The sequence below is a fragment of the Eptatretus burgeri genome, chromosome 18 (genome assembly GCF_056783735.1).
Source record: "Eptatretus burgeri isolate ZD-2024b chromosome 18, Ebu_testis_v1, whole genome shotgun sequence".
Lineage (NCBI taxonomy): Eukaryota > Metazoa > Chordata > Myxini > Myxiniformes > Myxinidae > Eptatretus > Eptatretus burgeri.
Window position 1 is genome coordinate 4,556,825 of NC_140978.1, and position 8,012 is coordinate 4,564,836.

The window sequence follows — 8,012 nt, forward strand, 5'->3', positions numbered from 1 at the left end:
TGGTGGTAAAAGGGGGATCATTTCAGATGTCAAATGAAAAGGGTGGGGGGGGAGGTTTGAGGGAAGGTTCATGAGGAGTTACTGTTTGGAAGTTAAAGGGTGAGGGTCCGGTGATGGATTGATAGATGGGGGTGTTAAAGAGGGGTTGAAATATGGATTTATGGATGGAGAGATTGAAGAGGGATCAAAAGATGGATTGTTGGACTAAAAGTTGGAAAGTTGGAAAAAGAGGAGATTACTCCTGGAATGAAACATGCTCATCTCACAGCACATTTCCCTCCTCAATCCCTCTAGGCAAGGGGTAAAGGTCTACCTACCACATAAACTAATGACAGAACAAAATCTAGACTTATCTCCCTGTCTCTGAATGCTTGGGGATCCATTTCCACAACAGTAACAATACACTCTGACGGGACGTCGCCTCTGGATAAGTCCCAGAGGATTACATATCTTTGAGAGACCACGGATGCCATTTGCAACTCTCAACTCTGGCCGGATTTTCACGCCAAAGGTCAATTTACCGTGCTGGTGAGCTAAGCGAGGCAAAAGGGGAACCATACCGGCAGTTATGCAACAGATCTTAGTCAGTCGGCCAAACGGAAACAACGTCACGTAATCACATCTGAGATTGAACTTAGATATAATCAAAACTGGCCAAATGCCTCAGTCGGCTTATTAGAATTGCTTATTACTAACCCTAACCCTAATCCGAACAGAATTGACTTGTGAGGTTCGGATTTTGGTGCAATCTTTTGTCACAGGCATTCATGAAGCGGTTTGAAACAGTTTTGTGGTGAGGCAAGGAAAATGTGTTCATGTGCGAGGAAAATGTGCAGCAGATGGCTTGTAAAAAAGAATGTGGAATGAGAAAAATGACATGGGATTTCTCATAACACAATCACAATGCAGATTTATTTACAGACTTTGGACAGTTAAACTAACAAGTCCAACCATAAATATTCACTGACTCACTGACTGACTCACTGATATTAAAGATCAGTACCTTCCGTAATGGTAATGTAGAAAGCTGAAATTTTGTGTGCTGATGGACATCGAAGCCGATACATTGGGAAAAATCGCAGAACTGTTGGAAAGCATCCGTAAATGAAAATATAAATATATAAATGAAAAAATGAATGCAGGTGAGAGACCTGAGACAATGAGGAAGCACAGTAATTTTGTGTGCTGACAAACATCAAAGCCGATATACGGGGAAAAAATCACAGAACCGTTGGAAAGCATCTGTAAAATAAAATATAAATAAATGAAAATAAATAAATGGAAAAAAATGCAGCTGAGAGACCCAAGACAATGGGAAAGCACAGTAATTTTGAGTGCCGACAGACATCGAAGCCGATACACTAGGATAAATCACAGAACCAATGGAAAGCATCTGGAAAGGAAAATACAAATAAATGAAAATAAATAAATGAAAAAAGAAATGCAGGTGTGCAACCCGAGAGAATGGGGAAGGAGGAGGAGGAGGAAGAGGAGATTGGGACCATACTCTGTGCAGCGCGTTGGTGCTGCTTAAGCAGTCTCCTTGGCTATTGGGCACAATCCTGGATGGGTCACCACTCTGACACAGTATACCAGCATGCTGGCACTCATTTTGCCAACCTTGGAAGGATGACAGGCCAAGTTAACCCCACCTGGTATTAATTCAACAGCTGAACAGGATTTTAACTCAGGACCCTAGGATCCAAAGCCCACCACCCAAACCATTAAGCCAACACCAGGCATAATGGGGAAGCACAGTTTGTTATTGCTTTCAATGTGTCAGCATATCTCCCACTAATACTGTATATATATCTCTATATATATGTATATATATATATATATATATATATATATATATATATATATATATATATATATATATATATATATATATATATATATATATATATATATATATATAGATATATATATATATATATATATATATATATATATATATATATATATATATATATATATATATATATATATATATATATATATATATATATATATATATATATATATATATATATATATATATATATATATATATATATATATATATATACATATACATATATATATATATATATATATATATATATATATATATATATATATATATATATATATATATATATATATATATATATAAACTGGGCGTAGTGGTGTGCGCCTGTAATCTGGCTACTCGCTGGCTTGGGTTGGAGGATCACTTGAGGACTGGTGCTCTGCACTGGGCCGCGCTATGAGAGAGTGTAGAGCAGCCCGGAATCATGGCGAAACCCAATCCTTATCCCTGTGTCATAAGAGGTGACCAGGGTTGTGTCAGGAAGGGCATCTGGCCTAAAACCTATGCCAAATCAGTATGCGGATCATAACGGATGATCTGCTGTGGCAACCCCAAACTGGAGCAGCCGAAAGACGAACAACATATATATATGAAGACCACAAGGGGAAAACTGGTGATGTCACTTTTTATAAATTTCAGGGTTATTGCACCTGCCAATAGTTGGTAACATAAGGTTTCCTCTCACAATATTACTTTAACAAATAACCAGGGGTGTTACATAATTTATATGGTGTAAAGTTTAGCCGTGCAATGAAAAAACAAGTGTTGTCAAAGCTGAACAAGTAGAAACCCAGAGTTGTCAGTATTTACTCCTGGTTATCTCCCTTTTATTCATGTTAGCTGTTCCACCATAATATTCAGAGTTGAGAAACGAAAAAATGAAAGGTTGTAAAACTTTCACAGCATAAACTCTGAGCACTACAATAGCCTATTTGGTTATATCATGGATCTATTATTTTTGATCACAGGTTTTGTGTTCTGCAAAGTATTAAAATTAAAGTTTTCACTCAGATAAGATTGGCTTTCTGCGTCATTCATGTTAAATGTTCCATCATAATATTCAGAGTTGAGAAACTAAGTTATAAAAGGTTGTAAAACTATCACAGCATAAACTCTGAGCATGACAATGGCCTATTTGGTTATATCATGGGCTCCGTAGTTGGTGCATATCGTGGTTCAAGCCTGGTCAAACCTTTATTGTGACTTTTATGGGACCCACGCCGTGGCTTAATGGTTAGCGCGTCTGAGTACCCATCCTCATTCGATGTACCCACTGCCCAATCAACCTGCTTAGGTATATGAGGGAGTCAGATGAGGTGACTTCGGCTATCGCGGGGGTGGTTTATCCTTGGTTTCCTCCCGGTTTTCCATCATATTAAGTACTACGGAGTAAGAAATGGAGAATTCGTCGTCATATAAGCGAAATACCCTTGAGTATGGTGTTGAACACCAATCAAACAAAAAAACAATGACCGTTTAATGTTGAAAAAAATAATCTGTGATCACCAAAGTCATGTAATGTATGCCAATAACCAACAAGCATGAATTTGCATGGCAATTATTAAACAAGGGAATAACCAGTGATGTCAGTTTGCAACATTGATTCGTTCTTTGCTCTTAAGTTAAATAACATAGAAGCTTGGCAAATGCTTCATGCTTAATTTGATCAGCCAATGATCACTCTTCCTTTTACTGGAAAAGAAATCGATATGACAGTTATTTAACAGTCCACCAAAGTCTTGAAACTTTGTTTTTCAGTTTCTTCAAAATTGACTTATCCTGACATCTCTGGTTTTCCCCTTGTGGTCTTCATATGTGTGTGTGTGTATATACATACATATGTACACACACGAGAAAAAAAAATTTTAATTGTAAAAACTAGCGGGATAAAATCTCTAAAAAAAACAAAAACAAACAAGAGAGGAATGATACCACATTACAATGCCAGAATACGACACAACAATCCTCTCATGGATTACCATCACGAAATCTTTTGACATTTTAGTTTTGTTGTAAATACTAGCAAAGTACCCGCCCATGGGCGGGTACAGTTATCTGTCGAATGGCGTTGGTCCCGTCTCGATTGGATGAAATTGAGAAATCGAAGTTACCCGGTGACCTTGACCCCTTGACCCCGTGACCTTTGACCTTGAACTTCACCTCCCCCCCCCCCATGTCCGTTCTCATGTCCCAAGGATCACTCATGCCAAGTTTCATCTCATTCCATCCAACGGTTCGGCCGCCTATAAAGGACAAACAAACACACAAACACACAAACGTACAAACATATTATATTTTTTAGTGTAGTAGATGGAGTCCTGATGAGGAATTGTGGTGGCCTTGCTGATCACATGACCGGAAGTGTGTCAAAATGGCTGACTTGTTCAATTTTTGTGAAAATCGTGTAAATTCCTTCAAAAATCTTCTTCTCCAGACCCACCAGTAAGAATCCCACCAAATTTGGGTAACAACATTAGGACACGATCCTAATGTTAAATTGCGGAGGCTATGATGATCATGTGACCGTAAGTGTGTCAAAATGGCGGTCATGCAAAGTGTGCGACTAAATTTGGGTTACAACACTATGCCAGGGCCCAGATAAGCTACAGGTGCAGTGGTCCTATTTTTTTTTAATTTCACTTCCTGTGTTTGAGGATGTAGAACAGAGAAAAAGTGACGTGAAATCTGTTTTCTGAGAATCATTAAATTAATTTAATTATAACGTAATGCACAGAAAGAATATCTCTTAACAAGGATTCTTAAACAAAATAGGTGAAACCTAAAGTCCACATTCACACTGTGAAATGGCAATAACAGGAGGCGTTTCAGTGGCATTTCATAATGCTGACAGGCCCACATACTTCACAATAAACGCTTTGCTACAAGGAAAAGCAGCAAAGCAGCATGACTCATGGTGAGGTCATCATCATGACAACCACACTGAGGACTGAACATCTGGGTGTTTGCTCTGCTGCTTCAGCAGCACAGTTTCATGCAGCATGTACTTCCTCTGCTTTATTCTTTGCCTTCATTCTAACGCCCTTAGTTATTTTCCCTTCCTCATTTTTCTTGGCAGAAGGTCAATTGCTTTGCGCTTCAGTACGTGTTACAGCAAGCGTGACGCAATCGCTGTCCTGGAACCTTGCCAACCAGAAGTGGTGAATCTCTGAGATATTTGAAGGCATTGAAAGATGATCGTCTCATCTTGCATGTATTTCCATAATGTTATATTAAAGTTTAAAAATACAGAATAAAATATTACCTCTGCTAATTGTTTGGCACCCACCTAAAAAAAAACAGAACAACTTTTCATGAATAACTTCGTAACTTCGGACATCATTATGAACCTTCCTACAAGTTTCTCTCTTGACTGTGGCTTTGATGGGGGTGATGCTGATCAAGAGAGTGCTTCTGTGGCTGTATCAGCAAAGTTCAACTAACCCTTGTGCCATGCTGGGTATCTCTCCTTCGGGAGAGGAACTCGACCATCCAGTGTGCTTGTATTATCAGGGCAGGTAAATGATTAGAGGAGCTGCTTGCAGGCCCAATACCTCCCCGCCCCCCTTCCCCCAGACAAGCAGTACTTGATTGAAACATTAATTCAGACTCAAGAAATATTGATTTGAAAGAGTATTAAATGTCGAGATCTGCAGTGTTTATTGACACACTTTTGATGTGATAAAACCTTTATGAAGTTTATCAAAAGAGCAAGCTGAGCGTGTACTGCAGGAACAGCTCGATACACCAACACCGCACAGTGTATAGTTGGCGGTGGTACATCGAGTACTTGTGCTCGGGCTGCTTCCAATGCCTTTTCAAAGTGAACAAACTGCTTTTGTGAATCTTGTTACTTTACTGCAGCATTGCTAGCATGGTTTGACCATATTGTCACATGTCTGTACATACTTTGATGGATCATACATTCCGGACTTCATTGCTCCAGTTATTGAGCAATATAATAGGCCAAGTTTGACCCACAGGCGTGAGAACGATCATGTGCCAATGCTTTCCACACTCCTTGACACCAATTATTAAATGACTTTAGGAGCCAATGAATCCACTTTTAATTGCAGTTTCTATGTAATTTATAGATGGTCATATTTCTCCCTTGGTGGTGTTATGGGTGTCTGATACCTCCCTCTGATGGGTAATATGTACACGAATACAAATACAACATGAGGGGTGTCACAACTCCCTTCCATACACACTTCCATCGTTGTTTTCTTTTTTCTTTCTACAGAGTCTAAGGCTCAAGACGTGCTTGGACACATACATTTTTTCAAGAAAGAAAAAGATATTAGTATCGATAATGGACAAATGAATATAGTACATAGGATTTGAATATGGGATCCCAGCATCATGAGCTATGTCCTCAGTTGTGAGCACCACATCGGCCAGCCTAAGTTACCACATGCTTAATCTTCGTCTTCCTTACAATTTTTTCATCTTCTTTGTTGCTCAACCCTGCTTCATCTTTTTCATTGAATTTGTCCTTCAACCCTGCTGCTGGCATTTTCCCCCTCGAGCTCTTTCTGCTGTTCCTTTTGTTCTGTTACATCCTGATCCATTCTATGTTCTATCTCCTGTGGAGCAACGACTTTGTATAAGGAAACCTTCCTGCCGGGAGAAATAATTATTAGAGCTACCTGCGAGACCAGGTTCCAAGTCCTGTCAATGGCTTCAACTACCTTGACTCATTACTACCTTTAAAGGAAAAGATATAATCATGGAAATGATCCTCATGAGGATCTCTCATTGGTGAGTCTTCGTTGTGAGAGCTAGTGATGATGTGTGTTTCCTTCTCAGAAGTGATTATAGATGATATTCTGTCATATGGGCTACTCAAGCAGGAGACCTATATCAAAAGACATGGTCGCAAAATGGTCATCGATCTCAGTCACCCTAAACAACAGCTCGTTCGACCTTCTGAGCATTCACAGACTCGGTGGCACCGTGGCCATTTCTGGGTCCCGAAGGACTTAACGATTGAGCATTATAATTATAACAATCGTCAGTGGAGGTTTGGAGATGTGCTTGTGCAACACTGTTTCATCAAGACCACATCTGCAAAGAATGATGACCGCATGGTGCTGTGCTCCATAATGTCATTACCATAGCATGGCAGATTATTCATTTAACTTCCAACAGGGACACGGAGGTAACATATTAACATCCATATGATTCCTATTTATCTTTGTCTTGGATCAAATCTGCCATTAGATGCTAACCGTTCAGGCAGCCTCACAGAAGTTAAAGATCAGGAAGGGCTCTGTTGGGGTGATGTGATTCATTTGATACCGATGACCTCTGGAGGAAATACAGCCAGGGCATTATCCCAAAAACCTACTCTTCTCCGGAAATATACGACAGTATCTTGAAACCCTACATTACGGAAGGAAATAGCCAGCTTAATGTTCCACGAAGGGACAGTGATCCGTTGGCAAGATCAGAGACTGCAGTTTTGGGTCGGATCCGATGTTCTCCCAGGAATCATTATTGATTGAGTTCATTAGCTATTATAGAGCCAGTATAAGCCTTCAGTGGAACTGGAATGTCACAAAACACATTTCCATCTGCTATCCTTAGTTGCGCAGTTAATGACTGTTTTATTTAGACTTGCCCTCTCCTGCCATGTACTGTAACCCAACATTCCTTCTCTGCCCATTGCCACACTCAAAGCTCAGTGTGTGTGTGTGTGTGTGTGTGTGTGTGTGTTTGTACAGTATGTGTGCGCAATGAGTGTGAACCAACTTTGGTGGCCCACTGCATTTCTTCAGATAACATTTGAAAAAGTTTACTGTCATTTTTGAAACAAAGTTTTGTTCGTTTTCCAGCGGATGCATCAATGCAAAAGGCTCGGAGAGGGAAAATAAATTCATGTAATGGAAAGAAACTCTTTGGCATATTTTTCAATACAGGCTTCCTGAACGTCAATACACTCACTGTATTTATCTCTCAACGAATTGCGCTTCTGAAAATAGAACCTTTCCCTCTTGTTCCTCCACAATACAAATGGACCAATTCCCCATGTATGCAAGTTACCCTGTTTTTTTTATTTTATACGATTGTCGCTTGTATTGTGAGGAACAACACTCAATTTTCCTTGAAACATCCTTCCTTGCCACTTTTATTGCTCGACTTTGAAGGAAAAAATAAC